General features: G+C 44.5%; 1 long non-coding RNA gene across 1 annotated transcript; it reads left to right on the forward strand.

Annotated features, from left to right (window-relative positions):
• The first annotated feature begins 5,964 nt into the window (after window positions 1–5,964).
• Window positions 5,965–8,459, forward strand: LOC130458884 (uncharacterized). The gene is made up of 2 exons (XR_008918254.1): window positions 5,965–6,137; window positions 8,123–8,459. It is a non-coding gene; the product is annotated as an uncharacterized LOC130458884 (long non-coding RNA).
• The last annotated feature ends 676 nt before the right edge of the window (window positions 8,460–9,135 follow it).

The following is a 9,135-nucleotide window of genomic DNA, read 5'->3' on the forward strand; positions in this document are numbered from 1 at the left end:
GAAGGTAGGAATTTTGATTTGGACCCTAAGGAAAGAAATAGGAATAAAGAATGAAATAGGAAAATTTTGAGCTTAAAAAAATCCTAATATTTAGAAAAGTAGAATTGGGGCACTTAGGAGGAGGCACAGAGGATATAGTACCAGGCCTGAAGTCAAAAAAATTCATTTTCCTAAATTTAAATCTGGCCTCAGATACTTCCTAGTCATGTGAACTTGGGCAAGTCACTTAATTCTATTTGTCTCAATTTCCTCATCAGTAAAATGAGCAAGAGAAGGAAATGGCAATCAGTTTAGTGTTTTTGCCAAAAAAAAAAAAAATTAATCCAAATAGGGTCACAAAGAGTCTGAGACAACTGAAAAAGGCCTGAACAATAGCAAACATGGAGTAGACAACCATGGTAGTCTATGAGTTCCCCCTCATTGGAGGAGGTCTCCAAGAAGAAGCTGTATGACCTCATATCAGGTTGTTCATCCTTCATTCCAAGAGGACCAATGACATCACAGGGTGGTGTCTTGACTTGCTCATGAACTGGATTTAAATGAGACTATGTTGCATAAAATTGTCAGCCACACTCTCTTCTAGAGTGTTTGAAGCACAGTGGCAAGGCAAAAGTCAGAACAACCGATGATGGCCCAAGACTCAGTGGATGACTTCTGTGTCTTCAATGTCTGGCCCAAGCTCTAAGTATTCCACATCCTCTGCTTCAGCCTCTTCCATGGCCTTTTGGAACAAATCGTTCTCATCCACCCATTTCACTGGGAGGGAATCTTCAAAGCTTGGGGTAGAGCTCCCCCTTACTCACTGGCCTGTCAGTTATCCTTAACCTGGGTTAGTCCATCCGTTTTACAAGGGTGTGTGGTCCCTGCTCATGCTACAACTTTTTGGAGCCACCAGTGACGGTTGGATGAAAAATGGACACCAAAGGTGGATGAGCAACTCCAAAAGGACTCAGCGAGCCCTCACACCAGAGCTGTTAGTCCTCCCTGCACCCCATCCAACATTCATATACATATCAGGTATGTTTTAATGGGGATTCCTTTCAGTTATGAGTTAGACTAAATGTCTGCCAAGGCTCCTTATCATTCCAGAATTCTAAGACTGACACAGTGATGTAGCTGCCAAAAAATTGCAGTTAAAACAGTCAAATGGGGGACGTGGGGAGGAGGGCCATTAGACTCTGTCCTGCTCAGACCACAATAAGAAGCACTGTATTCAGTTCCTGGTGCCTTTGGCACACCAAGGACATTCTGAAGTTGGAGTGTGTCCAGAGGAAGGTTAGCAGCGTGATAAAGGGACTGAAAACTATGCAATAGGAGAAGTGATTAGACAAGCTGAGGATATGTAGCCTGTAGAAGACAAGACTTGGGGGAGACATATTATCTGTTTTCATCTATTTGAAGGGCTGTCATGTGGAAGAGGGATTAGGTTTGTTTTACTTGGCCCCAGGGAGCAGAACGAGGAGCAAAGGTGGAAATTGCAGAGGCAGATTTCTATTCCATATAAGAAAAAATTCTTCCCAACAATTAGAGTTGTCCAAAAGTGCAATAGGCTACTTTGGGAGGTAGTTGGTTCCCCAGAGGGATATGCTGGAGCCAGCTCAGACTAGTCAGTAAAAACCAACAGTTAAAGTTTCAGCATGAGCATTTATACCCAAGAAATCATCAAATGCTACAAATCAGGACTTGATTTACTGTTTTGTGTCTATCTAGATTTAAGAAAGTGACTAAAAAATACTAATAATACAAATTAAACTTTTTTTAAATGTGTTGAATACTTTTATTCTTTTTTCTTTTTTGGAAAGCCAGTTGTTAAACATCAATGACCATGCCTCTAGGCCTGACTCTCAATCCCCAGAGCTACCCAGCTGCCCTTCCCCCACCCCTACCCATTTTAAAGTAGGTAAGACTGAAGCTCAGAGTTGACATACATTTCTAAAGGTCTCAGAGTTTATTAGTGACAAAGCCAGCACCGGAGTCCCATTTTCCTGACTCCAAGCTAGTGTCACTTCCATTATTATGCTATAGAATAAACCCATTCCCACTCCAACTTCTCCACAAAAATAAATGCCTCCCTAACCATAACTATTAGGATAGACTGCCAGTCTGGCCGTGAATTGACACAGGAGAGCAAGCATCCTGCCCTCTAGAACAAAGGCCTCTTTAGAGGACATACATAGTCCATTGGCTGCTACTTTTCATACCCATCTGCCACACTGGCTCCCCATAAAGGGTCCATCACTTGTCCTTTGGCACGGCTGGCCAGCAGCCTTCTCAGACCACTTCCCCTTCAGGACACCCTCATCTGAACACCCCGGACACTTCAAATGCCCATTGACCTCACTCCTGGGCCCCAGCGTACCCTAGAGTAGTAGTAAATGAGAGATGGAAGGGCAGGGAACCGATGGGTCCAATGGCTGCCAACTGAACAGGTTGTACCACATTGATCACTCTGTGGAGCCAAGACCACCCAAGGAACAACCAAATGGGATCTTGGAAGAAAGGCCCAAAACACAAGTCATGATGCCAGTTCTGAGGGCATTAGTCACAGAGAGCTGGGCACTGCCTAGGGTTTGGGTCCTTTAAGTGCGGACCAGGTGAGACACAGATTCCATGGGGACTAGAAGAAGATATCAGGAACCCTGCCTTTCCCTCAATGAGTAATACAAAAATTTCACAGGATTTAAAACTGGAAGGGGTCTTGGACTTCTTTGCCCTTATTCAACAAGTGAGAAAGCATAGGACCAAAGAAGTTGAGTCACTTGCTAGAGGTCACACGGGTAATAATAAAAAGTCATATTCATACTGAGGTCCCCTAATTTGAAATCTAAGATCCTTCTCTCTCCATTGAACTGCCTCCCTTTAATTCTGCCCTCAATGAGGATGGTTCAGCCTTCTTTACAGATAGACAGAACTATACCTATGAGCATTTCTGCCAATAACACAGACATGCACTAATGCATGTCTGAATGCAAGTTGGCTTCTTTGGTAGGATCTGTGTGTCTCTATATAGACGGGGGGGGGGGGGGGGGGAGCAAGAGACAGAGACAGAGAGACAGAGAGAGCAAGAGAGAAACAGAGAGATAGAGAAAGAGACAGAGACAGAGAGACAGAGACAGAGAGAGAGAGACAGAGAGAAAGAGACAGAGACAGAGAGACAGAGACAGAGAGAGAGAGACAGAGAGAAAGAGACAGAGACAGAGAGAGACAGAGACAGAGAGACAGAGACAGAGAGAGAGAGCAAGAGACAGAGACAGAGAGAGAGAGCAAGAGACGAAGAGAGTGAGCAAGAGACAGAGAGATGTATCTGAGTGTGGTGAAACAGCATAAGGTGGTAGAAAGTGCTAGAGTTGGGGATCAGAATCTCAATCTATCAATCAACAAGTACCTACTATGCACCAAGCAATGGGGAAACATATAAAATCTAGTAAATCCCTATCCTAAAGGAGTTTGTTGTCTGCTATTATGGAAACACATCAATCCAAATAAATACATGCAGGATAGATGCAAAATAAATATGCAGTCCTGGGGAGTGGGAACTAACAACTGGGATATTAAGAATGGTCCTTGAAGGAGGTGGCATCCAAAATCAACTTTGAAGGGATGCAGGGGTTGGCTCTGGGAGGTACAAGAAAAAAGAAGACCATTTCCATTTCAAACTGGGGGATTTAAGAGGAAGAGAAGCCAGACAATGCAAAGAAATATTAGGGTTTTGATGAAATGCCATCTATTAACAGAAAGGAGGCCAATTTGGCCAGAGATTGGAGTTCCAATTGCAGCTGTCATTTACTAGCTCTGCAACAATGGGTAAATCATGTAACCTCTAAACCTCCATTTTCTCCTCTGTAAAGTGAAGGGGTGGATTAAATCATTTCTAAGTTCCCTCCCAACTCCGACATTTGGTGATTGTATCATCAATTGTGTACATATGTAAGAATATGTGTGTAAGTATATTCCTATATGTGTCTGAATCTATGTGTATGCATGTCCATTTATATGTGTGTGTGCTCATGAGTGCCTGTGGGTTGCAGTAATTGCGTATCGCTGATGCAGCAAAAGCCCATGAAGGCTGGGCAGCTAATCCAATCATTCATGCTTCCCTTGTTCCCACTCTTGGATCTGATAGATAAAAACACCCAGGCAAATGACCAGTTTCATGGACTGTTTCCTCTTTTGTCGATACAAGGAATTGTGAACTGTCATCTTGTCCCTCCTCTCCAGAGAGAGAATTCAAATATTTATGACCAGCTTTTATAACACTAATTGTATTTCTAATTGTTTTCTCTCTCAGCAACATTACTTCTCTCAACCCAGAGTGAAGATGGGCAGTTCCAGGGTTTATAAAGAGTGTTCTGTCAAAAACAAGATGCAAAGGGGGACCCACAGGAAGTGCTTGCCCTCGTCCCCAATGCAGAGGCTTGGGCTAGAAGCCAAGGATCAGAGCTACGTGTCAGACGTGCCTGCATAGGAGGACAGTTTTGGCCCTCCTGGGCCAAGGTAGGAGAGCATCTCTCCTCCCCCAGAAATCATCAAGATATGGAAGGGTCAGATAGCTCTGCAAATTGGCAGCCTCTGAACCTCAGTAAAATATAAAACCTTTCCCCCCAAATCCTGGCAAATCTGTACCTCCCCTTTCTGCCTCCTCTTCTGACCCTCATGCCAGATGCTCCACTTAGGTTTGTCACAGCAATAGGTGATGCAAAAGGATTGGTGGCATTCTTTTTCAAATTGATAGTGATTTTAGATTATCCGAAGGAAACTTCTGTAGGCAAGTTAAGAGTGTCAGCTTGGGTTAGGGAGAACTCCCTAGACTAGGAATGAGGAGTCTGAGATCTAGTTCTTGTTCTGTCACTGGCTAGCTGTGCTACTTGGGTAAGTCACTCTCCTTGCCTCCTAAACACAGCCTCTGTTTGCTCATCAGGAAAACAAGAGGTTAGATTAGATCATCTCTAAAGTTCCTTCCTGTGGTTCTATTCTTATAATACTAATGGTACATTCAGCCTGGTTCTCCCAGTCCAACAAGGCATGGTGCAAAAATGAGTTCCATTTCCTGTTTGAAAGGGAATTCTCACTTGGCATCTCCCTTGGTGGCAAATTAGGAGAAAATTGGGAGAGAAAAGAAAAAATTGATATCCCACATAAACCCTTAGAAGGCTTCCCCAGTGTGATGTCACCCCAAGTTCTCATCCACAGACATCAATAATAATTATGCTAATTTTTTTCTAGTTTCATTGGTGTTGGGAATTCCCAGTGAGGCAACTCCTTTTATCAATGCAAAGATGAGTTTTAAGGAGTTGCTAAGAGGACACTGAGCCCCCAGTACATTTCAGACATGGTACTTGAACTCAAGCTTTCCTGACTGTGAGATCTGTTCTCTATCTAATAGACTAACCTATATTTCTCATGCTAATAAAAAGAAAGCAAAAAATAGTTTCAGGACAAGGTCTATCCCTAGAAACTGAGTATGTGTTTTCTTTAGATATAGGAGAAATGATAGTCTCAGTCCCAATCCCAAATTCATCTTCTAACACCTGAGCATTAGAATCAAGCACAAACTCAAGGTATCTGTCCAGGAGCCCCCTGAGCTGAGCTTTTACAAGGGCCCGAGTGGCTAGAAATGGGGAAAATTCATTTTTTTAACTCTGCATCTCACAGCTCAGAAGTACCTTTGGTCCCAAGGCACTTTCCCTCTGATTAGAGGATGGGAAGTTCCTCCTAGAATCTCCATTTAAGGAGGGGATCCAAAGCAGCCATCTCTTTATTTCCCACCATGTTTTACCCCTATGGACTTTCTTCATCATGATCCCATGCTGGTATAGAAAATCAGTGTTGAATTGGGAAATAATTTTCTTTTTGCCATTTCTCATCCCCCCAAAAGACAGTTTAATTTTAAAGCACAAACAATGTCTCCCCCCAGACTTTGGAACTGAATTGGGATCTCCCTTTTGTTAAGTTCTTTTTAAGGATAACAGGATTTAGGGTAGGGCCAAACAGCCACTTGACCCACTTGAGAGATTGAGTAATAAAATCAGCAAGCTCCAGGCAACATTTTGGACTGCAGTGACTCAGCCATGTGGTGGGAAGGAAGGGACATGTAGGTGTCCTTAGGACCCTCCTCTTCCTGAGATGAGGCAATGGGGGTGAAGTTGGGTGTCTACCTTCCAGTGGCTATTGATGTCCAAGGGAGGGACTGAGTGATGACATCACAAGGGATATAAATTGGCTTTTGGCACAGGAGGTCTGTCTCTCACACACCTAGCTTTTTTCTGCCCCACTTTTCTGGCTGAGCTCTTGCTCTCTTGCTCTCTTGCCTAAGTGCTTTCATATGCATGTGATAGGCTACTACCCAGCTCAGCTTCCTATTCTTTGGCTTCCATTCAGACTATGGATTGAGTCTATTGGCTAATTTAGATTTCCTCAAGCTTTCTATTAATTATTTTTTAAATTAAGAACTACAGCCTCTGGAGAATTCACTGGGCACCTCCTTCCTCTAGATCCTTTTTTTAGCTTCCCTTTTGGTTATCTTCCCTATTAAAATGTAAGCTTCAGGAGGGTAAGGATAATCTTTGTTTTTCTTTGTTCATCTTTATATTCCTGGTTTAGCATGGTGCCTAGAAAATTACAGTCTCACATAAGTGCTTGTTAACTGACTGAGATCACTCTGGTAGAAAGAATTTGTGGGTAGGTCCAGGTTGGGCTCAATGACCTTGGATGTTCTTTCCAACCCTCTGATTCTGTAATACCACAAAAATAACAACTGTCATAGATAATCCCGTAGGAAGTCCAGAAGAATCATACCTCCCATACTCTTCATTATTCAGAATCCCAATTACTGGTGCAGAAATCATGCAAAACAGGAGAACAGCTGATGTGCCTGAGATGGGACAGAGGTCTCACAGTATAGCTCTAGTAGCTTCACCCTTCAGTAGCCCCCAGGGAGGGATCCTTGTTGGCTGTGCTTCTTCCCATCACCTTTTTTTTAGAGTCTTACATTCATTCCATCTTTGAATCAATGCTGAGGGTGGGTTCCAAGGCAGAAAAAGAGTAAGGGATGGGCATTTGTGGTTAAGTGACTTGCCCAGGGTCTCATGAAATGTCTGAGATTACATTTGAACCCAGAACCTGGCTCTCAGTCCACTGAGCCACCTACCTGCTCCTCCCCATAGACTCTTAGATTAAATCCGTCTCCAAGTGGAAGGTTTCTAGGAGACCCTGTCTGAATGACAGCTTCCAAGAAATAATAGGCTCTGGCCCTACTCCAGAGAATAAGCCAGGGCCTAACCACACAGGAGGCTGCACTCTCCTTCCAAAACAGAAGTTGGCTACCTAGTACAGCCTTGAGTTTCTCAAGGTGGGGGCTGCTGGCAGCCACCCTGACAGAGTGTGATGGGGGCAATTTTTCTATTGATTTAAATGTTGCCGTTTCTATTCTCTTTCCCTCAGGAGTTAACTAGAGTTCTTTTAACATCGATTAGCTCTATCTGGTTTCCTAATGGAGTAAACACAGAGCCCCTTGGATATTGACTGGAATTTAACAAATATACCCCTTAAAACCCCCAAAACTGCTCTGGGCCACAGCCCTTGCAGACAGAGACCCCTTCTGCCTTTACTCCAGCTAACACTGCCCAGTGACTTTCCCTCAGGTGGCTCCAGGCTCTTGAAGCAGTTCCAAGAGGAACTCATGAATCAATGGAACTTGTTTCCAGTTTTTCTTCTTTAATTCTGAGGTAGCAGTGATTACTTTGGGCCTCATTGAGGCAAGGGACAGCTACTTGATCCTTATGGTAACGCATGAAAGGGAGCAAATTTTTGCCAGTAAATTCTGTTCTTCTCCTCCCCCCCCCCCTTACCTCTGTTTCCACCTACCTCATCTCTGACTTCCAAAGTCCTCTTTTTTTCCTATTGGCCTAAGCCAGAGATCAATTGCCTCCTAAGATTCCTTACAGGACTCTCATCCCTAGGTTAGATGACATTCTGCCTGGTCCCACTGATTCTGCTCCACAGCACTCTGGGAAAATCCAAGTTTCTTCTTTCAGCAGAGTCCTACGAGCTGCTCAGCTCCATACATCTGCCCTCCTTGACTCCTCCCTTCATTTTTGTCCCTGCCACCATCTTGTTTCTCCAGGCGGCTGATCTTGCAGCAGGCACTCGCTCCATGACCTCTACTCTGCTCTCTACAGAAAACCAAAGTGGGGTTGGGGAGGCCAGGAGCTGCCATCAAGCAGGTGAGCTCCCAGAGCAGAATGGTCTCTGGCCCTTCGCACAGTAGCCTTTCATCTACCCCATGAGGAAATTCCAGGTTGGGCTATAGGGTGAAAGCTCTGACCTCCTCATTCTCTGAAACCAATCTTTTTTTCATTACATCTTTGAGTTGCCGTTGTTCCCTCTTTCCTCTCAGAATAGCAATCACAACACACGCTTAAAAAAAAAGTCATGAAGAAAATCTTTCTGAAGTGGCCTGAGATGAGTGTCTGGTTTGAATCATTTATGAAATGCAATTAGTCTGGGGAAGAATTCCCGGTCCTGGTGTGAGGGAGTGGCTCTGGTTCTTGCCCCCTCCCATACTCCAAATCGGGCCATCTCAAGACCCCCACCCTAAACTCGGTTTTGATTGAGAGGAGTCCAAGACCTTAAGCTCCCTAGAAGTTTGTGGGGCCTTTAAGGGGCTAACAGCTCTGAGCCACAGGGGCAGGCCCTCACTGCCGGGGAAGAGGACCGAGTTCCTTGACTAGTTTCCCAAGACCAGATGAGCATCCTCCAGATGACTCTACCTGGGCTTCATAGCTCCAGTTTCCCTAATAATAATCGCTCCCCCCCCCCCAATCCTCCCAGCTTCCCCCAGGAGCAGCTCAATCCCTTTATTGAGCAGCGCTATAAATTTCATAGAGGCTGGCCCTGGCAATTACCTTCTTAGGAGGCTCCCCCTGGACTGACTCCTCAGCTCACTTCTTCCCAATACAAGAGGCTCTTTCGTAAGCAAGCAGGGCTGGGTGATGGGTTACAAATGGCTGCGTACAGCCTGAGTAGTCTCCCACCCCATGGACATAGATATAATGTATAACAAGCCAGCAGCAGTCACAGGAGCAAATGCTCCAGTTAGCTGCCTCCCCTGTCTTCTTCGGATGCTCATAATGTTGA

This window comes from Monodelphis domestica, chromosome 4 (assembly GCF_027887165.1).
Source record: "Monodelphis domestica isolate mMonDom1 chromosome 4, mMonDom1.pri, whole genome shotgun sequence".
NCBI classification, from domain to species: Eukaryota; Metazoa; Chordata; class Mammalia; order Didelphimorphia; family Didelphidae; genus Monodelphis; species Monodelphis domestica.